This window comes from Carlito syrichta, unplaced genomic scaffold (genome assembly GCF_000164805.1).
Source record: "Carlito syrichta isolate Samal-C Ts95f unplaced genomic scaffold, Tarsius_syrichta-2.0.1 Scaffold238709, whole genome shotgun sequence".
Taxonomy (NCBI): Eukaryota; Metazoa; Chordata; class Mammalia; order Primates; family Tarsiidae; genus Carlito; species Carlito syrichta.
Genome location: NW_007182805.1, coordinates 70,598 through 91,888, shown reverse-complemented (window position 1 = coordinate 91,888; position 21,291 = coordinate 70,598). Strand labels below are relative to the sequence as shown.

At 36.7% G+C, this 21,291-nt stretch overlaps 1 protein-coding gene across 1 annotated transcript in view; it reads left to right on the top strand.

Annotated features, from left to right (window-relative positions):
- The first annotated feature begins 19,374 nt into the window (after nt 1-19,374).
- LOC103253578 (60S ribosomal protein L12) overlaps nt 19,375-21,291 on the top strand; it is a 4,706-nt gene continuing 2,789 nt past the window's right edge. Inside the window, exon 1 of the mRNA XM_008051845.2 lies at nt 19,375-19,379. The gene's annotated coding sequence lies outside the window, so the exon portion shown is untranslated. The remainder of the gene's footprint in view (nt 19,380-21,291) is intronic.

The window sequence follows — 21,291 nt, the reverse complement described above, 5'->3', positions numbered from 1 at the left end:
GTAGAGATGAGGTCTCACCAAGTTGCCCAGGCGGGTCTCGAACCCGCGGGCTCAGGTAATTCACTCACCTCGGCCTCCCAAAGCACCGGATTACAGGCTGAGCCACTGAGCCCAGCTTATTTTTTAAAAAAATTATAGAGAGTGTTATAGCTGGATTGCAAGAAAGGAGAGTCACCACACACTGAGAGTCGAATTTTGAGTCCTTTAATAGCCAGCAGTTGATTGGTGGTCGAGAGAGGGCTCATGCATCTGAAAACTCTCGACCCCGAATGAAGCAGGGAGAGGGTTTATAAAGACAAAAACTGCAAGTGGGCTACATAGCATGGGACACAAACATAAGGAACATCAAAATTAAGAGGAGAGCAAAATGCAAATGTATACAAATAAATACGGAACTTGTGGTTGGGAGTTTCCAATGTTTCAAGAAAACAAGGTTGTAGGTCCCCAGTTATGGAAAGGTTACAATGGGAAGGTTGTGTAGTGGGTCATCTCTGGGTTAAAACAGCTAAAATGGAGGATCTGTTACAAAAGGGAAGTTACTTATGTCAAACAAGCTATTATAAGCTATTGCAGGTTTTACAGGTACTTCAAGAATAGGTCTCGCCATGTTGACCAGGCTAGTCTCAAACTCCTGGGCTCAGGCAATTGTCTCATCTCAGCTTTTAGATGCATTTTTGACTTCTAATATTTTCCATTTATTATGGGTTTAGTAGAACACAAACCCATCATAAGTTGAGTAGCATCTGTAGTGTCTTGTAAGGTTCATTCTATATGCAGAAATAAAACACATGACAACGAGCAATGCTACAAAAGGAGAAAGGGGGTACAAATGGAATTAAATTGTTGCAAGATTCTTTGATTGTGGTAAAAGTACTGATTTACTTTGTATTTACAATCCTATTTACTAATGACTATAATGATTCAAGGATAAAGAGATGTTTAGAATATTGTCCAATTTGGTAACTACTAGCCACATATCACTATCAGACACCTGATGTGGCCAGTTCAAGTGAGATGCACTGTAAGAATAAAGCATACACCAGTCCAGGCACAGTAACACCTATAATCCCAGCACGTTGGGAGGCCAAGGCAGAAGAATTACTTGAGCCCAGTAGTTCGAGATCAGCCAAGGCAGCATAGCAAGACCTCAACTCTACAAAAAAAAATCAAATAATTAACTGGATGTGGTGGCATGTGCTTGTATCCCAGCTACTCAGGAGGCTTAGAAGGGAAGATTGTTTGAGTCAAGAGGGTCGAGGCCAGGGTGAGCCATTATCTTACCACTTCACTCCAGCCTTGGCAACAGAGCGAGACCCTGACTTAAGAAACACACACGCCAAGCTCGGTGGCTCAGCTTGTAATCCCGCACATTTGGGAGGCTGAGGTGAGTGGATTGCCTGAGCCTGCGGGTTTGAGACCTGCCTGGGCAACTTGGTGAGACCTCATCTCTACAATAAATAAAATTAGCCTGGCGTGGTAGCGTGCACCTGCAGTTCCAGCTACTTGGAAGGCTGAGGCGGAAGGATCACCGGAGCCCAGCAGGTCAAGGCTGTGGTGGCCGGGAGCGGCCACTGCACTCCAGTCTGGGTGACAGAGTGAGACTCCAACTCAAAAAAAAAAAAAAAGAAACACACACACACACACTAGATTTGGAAGTTGTAATATGAAAAAAATGTAAAATATCCCACAAGAATTATTTATATAGATTACATGTTGAAATGAAAATATGTTGGGTATATTTGGTTAAATAAAAACATTATTCAGCTGGACACGGTGGCTCAAGCCTGTAATCCCAGCACTTTGGGATGCTGAGGTAAGAGGATTGCCTGAGCCCAGAAGTGCAAGACCAGCCTGGGCAACTTGATGAGACCTCATCTCTACAATATATCAAAAAATTATCCAGGCATGCTAGCGTACACCTGTAGTTCTGGTTACTTGGAAGGCTGAGGTGGAAGGATCACCAGAACCCAGCTGGTCGACGCTGGGGTGGCCATGAGCATGCCACTGCACTCCGACCTGGGTGACAGAGTGAGACTCTGACTCAGAAAAATAAAAATAAAAACATTATTCAAATTAATTTTACTTATTTCTTTTTGCTTTTTGAATGTCACTGCTTAAAAATTTAGAATTGCATGTATGTCTTGCCTTTATATATCAATTGAACAGCACTGCCCTAGAGCAGTAGTTCTCAACTAGTGTTAATTTTGCCACCCCAGGGGACATTTGGCAATATCTGATGATAATTTTTAAATGTCACAATAGTGTCAGAGGGAGGGAGTGGAATGCTGCTACTGGGTAGAGGTCAGAGATGCTGTTATATATCCTATAATGTACAGGACGGCCTTTCACCACAAAGAAAATCTGCTCCAAAATTTAAGTAGTGCTGAGATTGAGAAATGTTGCTCTAAAGTGATCCTTGGGAGAATAATATCCTCAAAAATGTTTAACTAAAAATTGTCAAATAGTCAAGAAGAAGAGGATTAAGAGGTGGACGATGACAACAGAAAAAGAGAAAAATGGTTAGATAAGAAAACGAAAAGCAAGAGAGTAGATTTAACTCTAAATATATCAATACTTTAAAAAAAATTTATTTAAATGCAGGCCTGGCATGGCGACTCACGCCTCTAATCTCAGCACCTTGAGAGGTCGAGGCAAGAGAACTGCCTGAGCCCCAGGGGTTGGGTACCAGCCTGAGCAACTTGGCAAAACCTAGTCTCTACAATTAAAAAAAGAAAAAATTAGCTGGGCTTTTGGCACACACCTGTAGTTCCAGCTACTTGGAAGGCTGATGTGGAAGGATTGCCTGAGCCCAGCAGGTCAAGGCTATGGTGGTTGTGAGTGTGCACTGCACTCCAACCTGGGCGACAGAGTGAGATTCCAACTCAAAAAAAAAAAAAAAAAAAAAACCTAACATGTACATGAACGCTTCAATTAAAAGACATATTGCCAGAATGACTGAAAAACAAGATCCAATTATATGCTGTTCACAGAAGTCAGGCTATAAAGATAAGAAAGAAAAAAGTTGAAAATAAATCCTAACCAAAAAAATATTATCATGGAGATGTTAATATGGGAAAAAGTAAACTTTAAGGTAAGATATATTCCTAGATACAACGAGAAACGTTTTATAATAAAGTATCACTTCAAAAGGAACCCTCAACCGATTTGTATATACCTAATAACATAGCTTCAAAATATAGAAGAAAGAAAGAATCTGAATGGTCTGTTAAAAAAACAAAATAAAACAAAACTGTACTCATAATTAAAACCCTTTTCACAAAGAAAACTCCATGCCCATATGGCGTCACTGGAGAATTATTCCAAACATTTAAGGAAAGAAATAACAATTTCTTTACAATATTAACAGCTGTTTTCAGACTATAATAAGTGAACACTTCTCAATTATTCTATGTAGCCAGCATAATTCTAATTTCAACACTTGAAAAAGACAGTAAAAAATAAAATTACAGAAATCTAGGTATCAAAATCCTGAGCAATGTATTAACAAATAAACCCTGTGATATATCAAAACAATAGCACATCTTGACAAAGTTATATTTATTCCAGGAAGCAAATTGCTTTAACATTTGACAAATCTTTAATTTACCATCTTAACAAAATAAGAAGAAAAACAATATGATCATCTCAATAGCTACAGCAAAAGCATTTGATAAAGCCTAACACCTATTCATAATAAAAACTTTCAGCAAACTAAAAAAAAAAAGAGAGAGAGAAATTGTTAAAAATCTGACCAAAAACAACTATACAAGGCCTACAGCTAAATATAGGGGTAAGTCGGGCACGGTAGCTCATTGGGTAATCCCAACACTCTGGGAGGCCAAGGCAAGAGGACTGTTTGATTCCAGGAGTTCAAGACCAGCTGAGGCAACATAGTGAGGCCTCATCTCTACCAAAAAATGCTTAAACATTAGCAGGGCAAGTCGATGTGCACTTATAGTCTCAGATACCTGGGAGGCTGAGGTGGAAGAATCGCCTGAGTCAAGGAGGTTGAGGCTTTGGTTAGCCATGATTGTGTCCATTGCACTCTAGTCTGCAAGACCCCAGCTCAAAAAAACTCCAAACAACAACAACAAAAAGCATGTATACATAGGGGTCACAACTCTCCCCCGAATTTGGAAACATGACAACAACCTACCATCTATTCATTACCATTTATTTAGTATTATACTAGAAGTCCTAACCAGTGCAATATGGAAAAAAGTATTTTTTTTAAGGCACAACGATTGGAAAGAGGCCGTGCTCAGTGGCTCAGCCTGTAATCCCAGCACTTTGGGAGACCTAGATGAGTGAATTGCCTGACCCTGAGGGTTTGAGGCCAGCCCAGGCAACTTGAGATCTCGTCTCTACAATAAATAAAAAAAATAGCTGAGCGTAGTAGCGTGCACCTGTAGTTCTGGCTACTTGGAAAGCTGAGGTGGAAGGATTACCAGAGCCCAGCAGGTTAATGCTGGGGTGGCCATCAGCGTGCCACTTTACTCCAGCCTGGGATACAGAGTGAGACTCTGACTCAAAAAAAAAAAAAAAAAAAGAAGAAGAAAGTAAAAATTAAATTATTTGCAGATAACATGATTGTGTATACAGAAAATTCAATAAAATCTACACAAAAATAAGTTAATTTAGCAAGGTATGGGATATAAGGTTAATATATAAAAATTAATTGTATTTCTGTGTGCTAGCTGCAAACAGTAGAAACTGAAATTTATTAAGCAATACAATTTATAATAACGTTTAAAAAGTCAACACCTAGGAATAACTCTAACAAAAAATGTGAAAGACCTCTGCATTGAAAACTACGAAACATTTCTGAGTGGAACTAAAGACTTTCACAAAAAAGATAGATAATCCATGTTTGTGGTGAAAAAAACCCGTTAATATTATTAAGATGTCAATTCCTCATAATTTTATCTATATAGTAAATGCAATCCCAATCAAAATCCTAGGTTTGAGTTTTGTGAAAATTGACAAGCTGATTATAAAATGTATGTGGAAATGCAAAGGGCCTAGGATATCTAAGACAATCTGGAAGAACAAGATTTTAAGACTTACTATAAAGTTATAGTAATTAATATATTGTAGTATTGGCATGATAGATATACAGACCAATAATAGTATAGAATAGACGGTTCAATAATAGATTCACACATGCACATTCACCTGATTTACAATAAAGTTGTAACTGCAGTAAAGTAGAAGAATTTTTTTAAACAAATGGTGCTAGACTAATTGAATACCTGTATGAGAAACAATGAAACTTAACCCCTAACTTATACCATACATAAGAGTAGTTGAAATGAATCATGAATCTAAATGTGAAGGCTAAAACAATCAAATTTATAGAGGAAAATACAGAAGAATATCTTTATAACCTTGTGATATGCAAAGATTCAAGGAGGATACAAAGAAACACTAACTTGATAAATTGAGCTTCATTAAGAATTTCAGGTCATCAAAAACCCTGGTAAGAGAGTGTACAAGAAGGCAACAGTTCAGAGAAGACATTCATAATACATACATCCAAACTTTTTATATATACTGACTCGATAAAGGACTTCTGCAAATAAGATAAAATGAAACTTTGTTTAATTTTAAAATTGACAAAAGAATTGAACAGACTCTCCTAACAGAAGGAGGCCAATAAGTGTCAACATCATTATCATCAGGGAAATGCAATTTAAACTACAAGAGATAACACGCTTCACCAGAATAGCTAAGAATTAAAAACATTAAAAAGACCAGGTATTGAAGAAGGTGTGGATCAACTAGAACTCTTTTTTTTCGAGTTGGATTCTCACTCCGTCGCCCAAGCTAGAGTGCAGTGGCATGCTCACGGTCACCCCAACGTCAACCTGTTGGGCTCCCACGATCCTTCTGCTTCAGCATTCCAAGTAGCTGGAACCATAGGCATGCACTACCACGTACAGCTAATTTTAGATTTATTGTAAAGACAAGGTCTCACCAAGTTGCCTGGACTGGTCTTGAACCAGGCAATCTACTCACCTCTGCCTCCCAAAGTGCTGGGCTTGCAGGCTGAGCCACCAAGCCCAGCACAACTAGAACTCTTATACATTGCTGGTGAGAGGATAACTGGGTATAACCACTTTAGAAAACTTTTTGACAGTTTCTACTAAACCAAAAAATCTAATTTTACTCCAAGAGAATGTACCGCAAAGAATTGAATGCATATATCTATCAAAGAATGCAAACAACGTATCAATATATGCAAAGAGTGTTTGTAGTACTTTTATTTTATTGTAGAAAAAAACTGGAAACGATGCAAGTATTAGTGAATAGTAGAAAGAACAAACTATGATAAACTCATACAATGAGAGACTACAGCAATAAGGAAAAAACCTAATATGTAATGTATTAACATGAATGAATCTCACAGATATTATATTGACTGAAAGAAAAGAAAAATAGTCTAAAAAGAGTACAAGATCAAGCAAAACGAATTTATGGTAATATAAGTCAGAATAGTAGTTGTGTGAATGAGGGATGGTTATAGATAGGAAAGGGATATGAAAGAATCTGGAGTGTTGGAAATATTCCACTCCTTAATGTGGGTGATTGTCATAGAGGTGTTTACATATTTCAATTCATAGAGTTGTAGACTTAATGCACTTTGCTCTATGTATATCTCATACTACCATGGGCAATGATGGTACGGCTACCATTAAACTGTTAATGTTGCATGTTCAGAATAAAATTTTAAATTATAGGCTTTCATTGAAGACACTCCTTGACCTGGTTCTTGCCTTTCCAGAACTATTTCTCCATTCTAACAGGTTCCTATTTACTTGCTACACCACAATACTTAGTGTTATTTTAAAAATAATATATCATACTCTCTTTTTTAAAATTTTTATTTAAAAGATATGGAGTACAATTCAGGATTAGGTATACAAATGGTCATTGTACAGGTAAAGTTTGGGCATCCCTTTGGTCCCCACTTCGTCTTGTCTGAGATCAGGTACCTTTATGCATGTTATGTGCCCTCCCACTCTCCCTGGCAGTTTCCCTCTACTGCCAATCTCTTTCTTATAGTATTATGATAAATGTTCAGGGTCCACTTACGAGTGAGAGCATGTGGTACTCAGTTTTCGTGATAGTTCACTGAGTATTATAGGCTCTAAATTCAAGTTGCTGCGAAAGTTCATAATTTTGACTTTGTAATATTCCATCATGTATGTGTACCACATTTTTAAAATTCATTCCACTTTCCATGGGCAGCACAGTTGATTCCATATCTTTGCTGATGTGAATAGTTCTGCAATAAACATGCATGTCGGGAATCTTTTTCATAGAATGATTTGAGTTCCTCTGGATATATTCCCAGAAGGGGGATTGCTGGGTTATATGGAAGGTCAATTTTTCAATCTTTTAGGAATTGCCACACTGTTTTCCACAGAGGTTGTACTAATTTACACTCCCACCAACAGTGTAGAAGTGTTCCCTTTTCTCCACATCCTCACCAGTATCTGTTGTTTTCTGTTTTATTAATAATGGTCATTCTTACTGGAATTAGGTGGTATCTCAATGTACCACGTCCTCTTTAACCTCTTTGCCTTGGCAAATTCTGTTCTCTGCCTAGAATACCTTTACCATCCTCTTATTCTCCCCCAAATTTTCCCTAGTAATTTCCACAAAATTTCAAGTTTTAATTCAATCATTACCTCATCCAGAAAATCTCCCCAAGCCCTCTCAGTCACAATTAAGTATCTCTTTGCTATGTTCTTTTTTCTTTTTCTTTTTTTTGTTTGACTTAATTTTATTATAAAGATGTGAGGTACCAGTCAGCATTTGCTATGTTCTTTTAGCACTCTGTCATAGTATTTTCAAACTGTATTGTACGTTTTTGTTACTTGTCTGACTCTCTTACTAGATGATAAAGCCCTTGAGAACAAGTATTTTATTTGTTTTTAATATTATTAATAATAGCATACATAGAGTTTGACATAAAGTAAGCACAATGAGAATTTTTGTAAGTGACAGAACAAGAGAACAATTCAGAAAAACCCTGGTAGGTTCATTTATTTGGTTTCTCCGACATGTTCAGTAGTAGATCTGGGGCTTTTCTGTGGTTCACAGGCTCCATAATTCCTGACTTGAATACTGCAAAGATGGTTCTAAATTTATTTTCTTCAGTTACAGAACGACATTCAAATATAGAAAATTGTTTATAACCCCAGAAACCATTTTAGCAGCCAAGAGATTTTGATTTAAACAGCAGATTTTAAAAATCTGCCTAAGGCAGGCCCAACAATCTGTATATCTACTCTCTCCTTAAGAGAGCCATGAGAGCAATAAAAACGAGGGCAAATTAAGTTAGTACAGCTTGTTCATATGGTCATTCATCAGGAACACAATGGCATTAAACATTAGAAAATATAGAAATGGTTGTCTTCATAGCACTTTTAAAGTTCATTTATCATGTTAAAATTTTGAAAACAATCATCTTCATTTAATCATTATCAAAAACATATTTTCCTGAAACATCACACATAGGCTTATACAGGATTATCTTTTTCTAAAATAGCAGACATTTGATTGAAAATCTGTAGCGTGTGTATCTGAAATTCAGCATAGCTGTGTTACTGCAGTACACCATGCTTATTACCTTTAACTCAACAGATGTTTTTGTCAACACACCAAAGCTGCTGTGTTTGGTCTCTATCTTCATTCTAAAAGTAATTTTTAGGCTGGGCTTGGGGGCTCAGTCTGTAATCCCAGCACTTTCGGAAGCCAGGGTGAGTGGATTGCCTGAGCCCATGGGTTTGAGACCAGCCCAGACAACTTGGCGAGACCTCATCTTACAATAAATAAAAAAAATTAGCCCGGTGTGGTAGCGCGCAACTGTGGTTCCAACTACTCTGAAGGCTGAGGCGGAAGGATCACCGGAGCCCACCAGGTTGACGCTGGGGTGGCTGTGAGTGTGCCACTGCACTCCAGCCTGGGCGATGGAGTGAGACTAACTTAAAAAAAAAAGGTAATTTTAAAATTAAAAGCATTAATTTACATTAATTTAGCAAAGTTATAGTCAAATTTTTTTAAGACATTATTATCACATTTATCTCATTGCAAACCTTTTTTAAAAAATAGAAACTGAAGCTAAATTCTCACAGGACATAAATTGGCTGCTAGTTAATCTCTTAGAAATCAATGTTAATCCGCAGGATTCTGGGAAAATTTTTAAAAAATCAATGTTGAAATCTACAGTAGTTGCTTATTTTGGTGGATAATTGCCTTATCCATTACATTCCTATTTGTTTTGATAATGATCTGATGTACTTTTTTAACCAGACGATCTCTGGAACATTTTATAAAATCTGGTATTGTTTAGCCTAAATTACTTAGGATGTTTTAATAGCAGGGAACCCTGTTGCTAAATTTGTTACTATCCATCTACTTCTACTAGCATTTGAATAATAATTTTGCTTTTGTAAACATAAGGACAAAAGTATTCTTTGGGAATGTATATGCAAAACAAAATTTGGGAGAAAATAAACTGCAGTAAACTTTTAACAGAGATGGAACTTGAGAATTTAGAAATTTATCATTTTAATGACATAAGAAATAAGCATTTTTCCTTAGAAGCCACCTGTAACACATTAAATATAAATCATAGTTTCTTAAGTGCTGTTTTGGGACTTTTATGTTGCAATTCCAGATGCATAAGTTAAGTTGGTTAAGCAAGGGTATTGTTGCATTTGGGGTGAGCAAAAAGAAAGTGACGAAAGACAGGACTTAAAATAAGTTAGGAGAGAAACACTTTGGAATTTAAACTTGATATAGAGTAAATGTGGGGGAAATAATATAACATAAAAGTATTAATATTTTAATGTATAAACATTAAGCATCTATATGGTACAGGTTTATTAATTCACGGATCTTATCAGATTTATTATTTTTAAATTGTGGCATGAAAAGGCTCCCTCTTGTTTAAAAACAGAACAGGTCGGGCTCGATGGCTCAGCCTGTAATCCCAGCACTTTGGGAGGCCGAGGCGAGTGGATTGCCTGAGCCTGCGGGTTCGATACCAGCCAGGGCAACTTGGTAAGACCTTGTCTCTACAATTAAAAAAAAAAAAAAATTAGCCGGGCATGGTAGCGCACACCTGTACTTCCGGCTACTTGTAAGGCTGAGGCGGAGGGATCGCTGGAGCCCAGCAGGTCAACGCTGGAGTGGCCGTGAGTGTGCCACTGCACTCCAGCCTGAGCACTGGAGTTAGACTCCAACTCAAAACAAACAAACAGAAGCAGAACAGTACCAAGAGATCTAGGTTATTATAAAAACTATGTGTTTTAACATTCAAATGCATTGTATCAAAAACTGAGTTCAGTCTTAAACCTGAAGTCTTTTAAAACTTCTACTAAAAATCCTCATTATTCTTTAGTAACACTTTTATAGTGTTTACAACATACCAGTTACCGTTCTAAGCACTTTAGAAATATCAAGTCATTTAATTCTTATAATAACCTCATGAGATAGGTACTATTATCCTCATTTTATAAATGAGGAAACACATTGTTTTTGACTTGGTAAAGTCTCCAAGACATGGAAGTTAAGTAATTGGCCAAAATCACAAAGTCAGTAAGACCTGAATCCAGACAATCACTCAAAGTCTATGATCTTGTCTACTATAATCTCTTCTGCTTTTTAAAATATTAACCCTTCTGAAAATTAATTAGTATCAGAAAATAATAACATTTGAAATTTTTCAGTGGAATGAAATGTCAAAGAACCTATAGACTAAAGTGATTAACTATATTCTGCTGAAGCTCCCCATAAGTACTTGAATTCTTCATGAAAATTTTCAGCAAAAGATCGTATAGACTTCTTAAATACCTCCAGTGACAATTAACTCATATTCAGGTATATGATTTCATTTTCAGAAATTAATTTTTTTTGAAATTTGCTTCCTTCAAACTTTTGCCCTATTTCTATATCGCTTTCTAAAGTCACACAAAATTAATCTCACTTCTCTTTTACATTGTTATCCTTCAAATATGTGAAGAAACCACTATGTTCTAATGCTCTACCTTTCCCGCCCCTGGCTAAACTTTCTATTTCCTTAAAAATTTATTCATGTACAGAGTGGAATTTCCTCATATTTCTACTTGTTCTTTTCTGGACATGCTCCGAATTTGTCTTGTATCTCTTAAAGTGCACCATTCCCAAACTGAGTTTCATATTTAAGAAGTATTTTAACCACAGAAAAGAGTAGCATCATTACCTTTTATTTTAAATTCTATTAATGTAAATGAATATTGACTTTTTTAGACAGCAAAAGTTACAAACTTATATCAAGTTTATTATAAAATAAAGCCTTTAAGATATTTTCTATATGTGCTGCAACTAATAAACATAATTTACTTTTCAATTGATTTTTGGACATAAATTCAAAATTATTTAACTTTTGAAACTGCAGATTATTGAAGATTAGACCATCATTCTGATCTGTTGAGATCTTATAAAATCTTGGTTACTTATCTAACAAATGAGCTATTCCTTATAGTTTTTCTCAATCAAACTTGATTGGGACACTATCAATGTTTACCCAAGATAATCATTTAAACACCAAACATAAAGGAAACAAAGCTGTACTGATAACTTTTTTTTAAGTTATTTATTAAATAATTTTTTTGGTTGAAGTCATTCTGTCACCTATGTTGGAGTATAGTGGCATACTCATGGTCACTGCAGCCTTGACCTACTGGGCTCAGGTGATCCTTCTGCCTCAGCCTTCCAAGTAGCTGGAAGCACAGGCATGTGCCATCACACCCAGCTATTTTTTTTTAAAAATTTGTTTTAGAGATGAGGCCTTGCCAAGTTCCCCAGGCTGATCTCAAACCTCTGAGTTCAGGCAATCCCTTTGCCTCTGCCTCCCAAAATGCTGGGATTACAGGTGTGAGTCACAGCACCCAGCCAGATATTTTATTTTATAGCAGTTTTCGATGTTCAGAATCATTTTGAGATTAGTACAGATATGTACCCGATACCCAGTTTTTCCTACTATTAGCATCTTACATTGCTAATATGGTACACTTGTCACCATTAATGAGATAATATTGATAATTATTAACTAAAGTCTGTAGTTCACTCATATTTCCTCCAGTTTTCTCTGGTGTCCTCTTTCTGTTCCAGGATCTCATCCAAGATACCACATTATATTTTGGAGTCATGTCTCCTTAGGCTTCTCTTGGTTAGTTTCCTTATTTTGTTAACCTTGACAGTTTTGAGGGGTATGGTCAGATATTTTGTAGTTAGCAGTTTTTCTCATGAAGAGGCTGAGGATATGGGTTTGGGGAAGGAAGACCACAGAAGTAAAGTACCATTCCCATCACGTCATATCAAACGTACATGCTAACAATATACTTTATTACTGTTTATCTTAGCTTTGATCACCTGGCTTCTAATAGTGTTTGTCAAGATTCTACACTGTAAAATTACACTCTCTCTTACAAAAAGTCTCTTTCCATACTTTATTGTTTCGAAAAAAGTCACTGCATGCTACCCTCTCTTATGAGTTTGGAATTTATGCTCCATCACTTAGCAGGCAGAATATGTATTGAAATTCTTCAGCATGGTATATTTGTCTATTCTTCCTTATGTATAAACGTATTCAATAATTTGTTTATATCAGTATGGACCCATGGACATTTATTTCATACTTTGGGTTATAATTGAATATTATTTTTGTTAATTTTGTTATTTAAATTATTCTAACTCTAGTCTTTAGGAGCTTTTTCAGTTGACTACTATATCCTTTGGACATACTCCCATCATTGTAAGCTTTTTGCTTAAGTACTTTCCCTTTCTGGCACTATTTTCTTACTCTGACTTATTTTGTATATTTCCTGCCTGTTATAGAATTACCCATTTCTTTAAGACCTACACTAGCTTTTAATGGCTCAGTTTAAAACATATCAATGACCCTCTTACTTACTGAGTATTGTTATTTTATTTTATTTCATTTTTTAGAGTTGGAGTCTCACTCTGTTGCCCAGGCTAGAGTGCAGTGGCATGCTCACGGCCACCAGAGCCTTGACTTGCTGGTCTCAGGTGATCTTTCTGCCTCTGCCTTCCAAGTAGCTGGAACTACAGGTATGTCACCGTGCCCAGCTAAGTTTTCTTGATTTATTGTAGAGATGAGATCCTGCCATGTTGCCCAGGCTGGTCTTGAACCCTGGACTCAGGTAATCCTCTTGCCTCAGCCTCTCAAAATGCTGGGATTACAGGCATGGGCCACCACGACTGACTATTGTTTTTAGTATGGGTAAATACTCATTTTATTGATTGCTTATCAAGTAAACATAGCCTATGTTATCCACCATCTGTTGTCAAAATGGATCAGATCCAGAGAGTGTTAGCTGAAATTTAAGCACAATATATAATGATTTTCTTCTTCTGATAAAAGCCTTTTAACATTGGGTGCAGGGTCTTACACCTGTAATACTAGCCCTTTGGGAAGGGGAGGCAGAGGCGAGAGGATTGTCTGAGCCCAGGTGTTCAAGACCAGCCTGGTCAACTTGGTGAGACCTTGTCTCTACAATAAATTTTAAAAATTAGCCAGGTGTGGTGGCACGTGCCTGTAGGTCCAGCTACTTGGAAGGCTGAGATGGAAAGATCACCTAAACCTTGCAGGTCAAGGCTAAGGTAATCATGAGAGTGGCACTGCACTCCAATCTGGGCGACAGGGTGAGACTTTGACTTAAAAAAAAAGTTTAAAATCCTGTTCTTCAGTTAGCAAAATCCAGAAAGTGGGAAAATGACCCTTACTTCAACAAGTTAAATGCAAGAAAAAAAGGGAAAGTTATATATTAAAAGTAATTCAAGACTGGATGCAGTGGCTCACGCCTGTTATCCCAGCACTTTGGGAGGCCCAGACAGGAGAACTGCTTGAACCCAGGAGTTTGAGATCAGCCTAGGCAACATAGTGAGACCTTGCCTCTATTAAAAAAAAGTCAAAAATTAGCTGGTCGTAGTGGTGTACTCCTGTAGTCCCAGCTACTTAGGAGGTTGAGGTAGAAAGATCACCCAAAATCTGGGGGTTGAGGCTGCTGTGAGCTGTGATGATACCACTGTAAATCAGCCTGGGTGACAGAGTGAGACTCCAACTCAAATTAAAAAAAAAAAAAATTAACAATTTATAATGATACTACCCAAAGAAAATAAGGGGGTTATTTTATATGATTTCATACTAAACATCGGGTATATGCAGGCATGATTTTAAAAGACTCAAAGGACAAGGTATCATAACCGGAAAGTTGGTCTCATTTAGTAAATCGGTTAAACTGCAATCAAAATCCTAGCATGCATAAATAGAAGACAGTATGCAACAAGCAATCTGTAATTATTCCTCTTCACACTGGGCAGATACTTACCAGGCTGACTGTGAGCCAACAATAAGTTCTACAATCCCAGAGAATCAGAGGTTTTAGAGAAAGCTTACAGGATAGTAACAAAAATGATGAAAGGGAAATAGGAATTATGAATAAAGGTTAAGGAACAATATATTACTCTGGAGAAAATAAATATACAGGCTTATTTCAAAAGTACTCGTGAATATTTAAATACCTACTGCAGTATCTAGAAGAGGTTTAGGAATTACTGAAAATATTAAAAATATTTTTGAGGATGGCCATTTTGAGATTCCAATCCAAGAGTCTCTCTAGAGATCAAATTCAGTCATTAGTTCACTTGGAAACTGTGTCTAACATCAAAACAAAATCTAAAGGCAACTTACTGTTAGTATAACATGTCCCTATAATAGAATCTAAAAGAGTAAGACATATGTTTATAGATAACCTTAGTCAAATGTTTTATTTCTGATTTCAGCACATGCCACATAGATATCTTGGATTTTGGAAGGTTTTGGTGCAAGAATATGCAGATTTGTGAAAGATCTGGTCGATGCATATAGAAAAAAGTACAAAATAAGATCAGGCGTGGTTATTCATGCCTGTAATCTCAGCACTTTGGGAGGCAGAGACGAGAAGATTGCCTGAGCCCAAGGGTTCAAGACCAGCCTGGACAACTTGGCAAGACCTTGTCTCTAAAATAAATCAAAAAAATTAACCAGGCATGATGACACATACCTGTGGTTCCAGCTACTTGGAAGGCTAAGGTGGAAGAATCAATTGAGTCCAGTAGGTCAAGGCTGCCATGACCATGAGTATGCCACTGCACTCCAACCTGAGCGATAGCGTGAGACTCTGACTCAAAAAAAAAAAAACAAAAAACAAGGAAAAGAAAAAACGTGAAAAATTAAGGGAACTAATTTAGAAAGAAAGAGGCAATAGTATTATTATTTGCAGATAATATGGCTAAATATCTACAGAACCTAAAAGAATCACCTGAAGAGTTTTTAAAACATGAGAAATTTTTCTACTGTGGTTGGTTGCATAATAAATATGCAAAAAAGTTTTCTAATATTTGATAATAAAACCATTATGATGACAACCATCACCAAAAACAACCAACCTGAAGAATGTCTACTCATAAACTTGATAAGAAATGTATAAGTTGTATATGAAGAAAAGTGTAAATCTAAGATACATAAAAGAAAGTGATTAAATAGAAAAAATTATATAAGTATAAAAAATGCTAGTTATTTTATTAATTTGTAAATTTAATATATTCACAATCAAAATGCTTTTTTGGGGGAAAATAATGCATCATTTAAAAATTCTTCCATCATGCTAGGCATGTTGGCTCACACCTGTAATACTAGCACTTTGGGAGGACAAGGTGGAGGATTGCTTGAGTGCAGGAGTTCAAGATCAGCCTGGGCAACATAATGAGACCTTGTCTCTACCCCCTCCCCCCAAAATCAAAGAAATTAACTGTGTGTGGTGGCATATGCCTGTAGTCCCAGCTACTTGGAGGGCTGAGGCAGAAGTACTGCCTGAGCCAGGATCAAGGTTGCGATGAGCCATGATTGTGGCATTGCACTCCAGCCTGGGTGATAGAGTAAGATGCTGACTCAAAAAAAATTATTCCACCAAAATTAATAGATTAAAGGTTTAGTTCCTCAAAATGTCAAACTAGACACCCTAAAGGCCTTTCCTACTACAATATATTGAATATATTGTATATCTAATATATTGAAGTCCTGGGTTAAGTACAACAAGCATAATTATTTAGGACTTTGCTGGGTACTCAATAAAGTGAAGATAATTTCCAAGGAACCAAAATAAAGATACAACGATGTGAAACCTGAATTTCAAGGGTTAGTAAATGATAAATTGAGGTTCCATTGAAATTAAATGTCAATACCAACTCTAGTATTGGTAGGCAGAATGTGGAGCCTGGCCCAAAGTGAAAGAGCTGAATTTGAGACTCCAAAAACCATCTAGAGTTCTTAAATGGGCTAAAGTAGTCCCACACTTATAGCCTCTGGTTCTCATTAAAAGCAAAAGCAAGCAGAAGTCCTCTTTAGATGAAAGTAATCCCAATTTAGACCTTCATGATTCCATATATTAACATTTTAAGTTCTACGAACTCACAATATCAAACACACAAGGAAACAAGTCACCATGAGGAAAATGACAAACAATAAGTTTAGATCTCCAGGAACTTCATATATTAGAAGATTAAATAAAGAATGCTGTGATAGTATAAAATATACAGAGGGTGTAAAAATGTATACATATTTTAAGAAAAGAAAAAACTATATTAAAAGTGTAATAATCAAATGAATCCAAGTCACATTTGACTTCTACAATTACAAGATGTGCTCAAAGTGGTTACCATCAGCGTCCAGATATTTCTGATTATGGCAAACATCTCTTGAAATGTGTGTACAGCCGGCACAGTGGCTCATGTCTATAATCCTAGCATTTTGGGAGGCTGAAGTGAGAAGATTGCCTGAGCCCACGGGTTCGAGAGCAGCCTGGGCAACTTTGTGAGACAGCATCTCTACAATAAATAAATAAATAAATAAGCCAGGCATGGTGGCGCATGCCTGTAGTTACAGCTACTTGGAAGGTTGAAGTGGAAGGAAGGTTGAAGTGGAAGGAAGGTTGAAGTGGAAGGATCACCTGAATCCAACAGGTCGAGGCGGCTATGGCCGTGAGTGTGCCACTGCACTCCAACCTGGGCAACAGAGTGAGACTCTAACTCAAAAAAAAAGAAAGTGTATACATCTTTTTGGCATCCCTGGTATATTTGGTCTCCATCCCTGTTTTCTGGCATACACTCCTAAAATTCTTAGACTCTCCAAAGTGATGTCTTTTTATATGCTAATAAATTGACTGATTGTTGGCAGACTGTAGGTAGTGAAGGAGATTGGTCACTGGAAAGACCAAGGCCTGATTAGAGGATTGGAATTGTTAGCTTTACTCCCAAACTCTGGGGAAGGAGATGCTGAAGATTAAATTAACCATTAATGGCCAGTGATTTAATCAATCATGCCTACATAATGAAGCTTCCATAAAACCCCAAAAGGGCAGGGTTTGGAGAGCTTCTGAATAGCTGAACACATGAAGGTTGCTGGAAGTGGTGCACCCAGGGAAGGAATGGAAGCTCCATGCTCCTTCCCATGTCTCATCCTATACATGTCTTCATCTATATTCTTTGTTATATCCTTCATAATAAACCAGTAAGTGTCAATGTTTTCTTGAGTTCTGCGAACCACTCTAGCAAATAAATCAAAACCAGGGTGGGATCCTCAATTTATAGCAGGCTAATCAGAAGCACAGGTAAAACAACTCGGGGCTTATGATTAGCAACAGAAGTGGCAGACAGTCTCGAGGACTGAGTCCTTAACCTGTGGGATGTGATGTTATCTCCAGGTAGATAGTGTCAGAATTGAACTGAATTAGAGGACACTTAATTGTTAGTGGGTAGAAATCCCCACACATTTGATCACAGATGTCTCTGTGGTGATTGTTGTGGTATGACAGCAGAGGGGAAAATATTTGGTCATTTCACTTAAATACAAAATAATAATAATATTTTTTTGAGTCAGGATCTCTCGCTGTCACCCATACTGAAGTGCAGGGGCATGATCACAACAATCATGGCTCACAGCGGCCTCAGCCTCCTGGGTTCAGGCAATCTTTCTACCTCAGCATCCTGAGTAGATTACCACTATGCCCAGGTAATTTTTTTTCCTTTGGTAGAGACAGGGTTTTACTATGTTGTCTAGGCTGGTCTCAAATTTCTGAGCTCAAGCAATCCATCTGCCTTGGCCTCCTAAAGTGCTAGGAACACAGATGTGAGCCACTGCACCAGGCCTAACATGATATTTAAAAATTATCAATAAACATGTGGTAATCAAAGTGACCAAGTACATTTGAAATTAAACAGAACTTGCAGGAATAAAAATTACAGTTGAAAAATTCAATTGATGAGTTATAGCTACATATAATAAAATATAGACCATAGATTTGAAGTAGACAAGAAAATGTATATAAGGTAATTTCCAAGAATGAGGCACAAAAAGAGTAAGAAAGAAAACATAAAAGAGAGTATAAGAGCTATTAGAAACTCTAAAATGTATTTGACTAGATTCCAAGAAAGAATGAAGGAGATGTAATACTCAAAGAGATAATGGTTTAGAATTTTCCAGAACTGAAAAAAAAAAACACATGACTATACAGGTACAAGAACAAGTACCAGTCAGGATAAGCAAAAGAAAAAAGAAATTGGAAATAGAATCTACTTCTAGACATATTGATGCGAAATTTTAAAAACAACATAGATGAAAAAGAATAGAGTTTAAAAGTAGCCAGAGAAAAGGACAAGACCAATAGTTAAGGCCTGGAAAAAATAGCCCAGCAGCAATCACTGATACCAGAATAAATTGAATACTATCTTCAAAATGCTGACAAAAAATAACTATCCATTTAAAATTGCATACCAAAAAAACATTTCAAGAATAGTGGTTTGGAGAAAACATGCTTTTATTTATGAGAGTTTATCAAGACATCTAAACTAAACAACTTCCAAAGGATGAGCTTTAGTAACAAGGGAAATGATCCCAGCAGGGTAATCTATAATACTTCATTAAATAGTTAACATATAAACACATACATGACTCAAAACAATGATTGTTAACAATAACAACAACAATATTTATTTTACAGAATTAGAAGTATAGAAGAAAATAAAGGACTTCTGCCTGTCATGCAATGAATATTTTAGCCACAAAACAACTAAAACTGGGTGGAATTTTAAAAAATAAAAGATCCACAGCTCTGGAAATAGACCAAAGGCAAACAACAGATTGAGAAGTGTTTGTGAAACCTGTTGAACAGTAAGAGTATGTGAAGTTCTTGCCTGGAGTTGCTTGTATTCACATACAAATAGGAAAGTGGTTCACGCTTGTAATCCCAGCACTTTGGGAGGCCAAGGTGGGAGGATCACTTGAAGACAGGAGTTCGGGACCAGTCTGAGCAACAAAATGAGAACTGTTTTTCTAAAAAAAAATTAGTCGGGTATGGTGGCACTCACCTGCAGTCCCAGCTACTCAGGAGACTGAGGCAGGAGAATGGTTGAGGCCTGAGAGTTCAGGGTTGTAGTGAGCCGAGATCATATCACTACACTCTAGTTTGGGTGACAGAGTGACTTGGGTGACAATGTTTTTAATTCAAACTTAAAAACAAAAAAATTACTGAATAGATTTGTAGAGCCTTAGAGATCTGTGGAACATTAATTGACAAACATATATGTAGTGGAGGTCTCTAAAACATAGAGAAAGGTAGAAAAATTATTTGAAAAATAATGACAAATTTTCTCAAATTTGGTTAAAATAAAAAATGTTAATTTAAATATTTCAGAATCTCAACAAACCATAGGTATGAAGAGAAAATTTAAAACAGCAAAATAAAAATGATTTAAATATAGAGAAACAACAATACCAGGGAAGAATCCTCCCCCCCTCAAAAAAAACCCCAGATTTATCTTTTTTTCTTTTTGGATGGAGGACTCCTAGTAGTACATTCAAAATTTGTTCCTCCAGATCAAACAAGTCAATCAAAGTTTTTATCGGGGAAGTTTTGAGAAGGTTGTATCATGATTTGTGGAACTGTTTTGAACAGTGGAAAAGGCATCTCAATATGGGTATTGCATCAGATGGAGAATACTTTGAAGGTGACTGAAATTTAAACATGTAAGGATAAATATACAATTTTAAATAAATAAATCCCAGATTTTTAGGGTTCCCTCTCGTATGATTAGCACCTGACTTCTCATCAGAAACAATGGAGGACAAAAGGCAGTGAAATGACATAATACATAAAAATCAACAAAACTAGAAACTGATTCTTTGAAAAGATCAATAAAATTGACCAGCCTTTAGATAAAGGGATTATTATAAACAACTTTATACAAAATTACACAATTTAAATGGCATAGACAATTTCCTAAACAAAAATAAATTATCAAAACTGGCTAATAGAAAATAGGAATAGACATATAACAAGGAAATAAATTGAATTACTAATATGACAATTTACATACACACACAAAGGCTCAAGTAGACTCACAGATAAATTCTATCAAAAATGCTTATATAAGAAATAATGCCCATTCTATATAAACTCAGAAAATAGAGAAAGAAAGAACAATTCCTTGCTCATGAAGAAAATATTATTCTGATACTAAAGTCAGACAAAGATATCACAAGAAATCTACAGGCCAATATCCCTCATAAACACAGATGCAAAATCTTTAGCAATGTATTAGCAAATAGAATCCAGACATAGGCTGGGTGCAGTGGTTCACGTCTTTTATCCTAGAACTTTGGGAAGCTGAAACAAGAGGATTGCTTGAGCCTAGGACTTTAAGACCGGCCTAGGCAACATAGCGAGACCCGGTCTCTACCAAAAAAAAAAAGAAAGAAAGAAAAATTAGCCAGGTGTGATGGCATGCACCTACAGGCCCAGCTACTTGAGAGACTGAGGAAGAAGGATTGCCTAAGACCAGGAGACTGAGGATGTGGTGAGCTGTGATCATGCCACTACACTCCAGTCTGGGCAACATATACAAAAGATTATACACCATGACCAAACAAGTTTATTCCAGAAATTATTTTAACATCTGAAAACTCATTAATATTATATGCCATATTAGCAGACTAAAGGACAAAGGTATGATAATTTTAACTGATACAGAAAAACATATGAGCTGGGCTCGGTGGCTCAGCCTGTAATCCCGCGCCTTTGGGAGGCTGAGGTGAGTGGATTGCCTGAGCCCGTGGGTTCGAGACCCGCCTGGGCAGCGAGACCTCATCTCTACAATAAATCAAATATTAGCCGGGCGTGG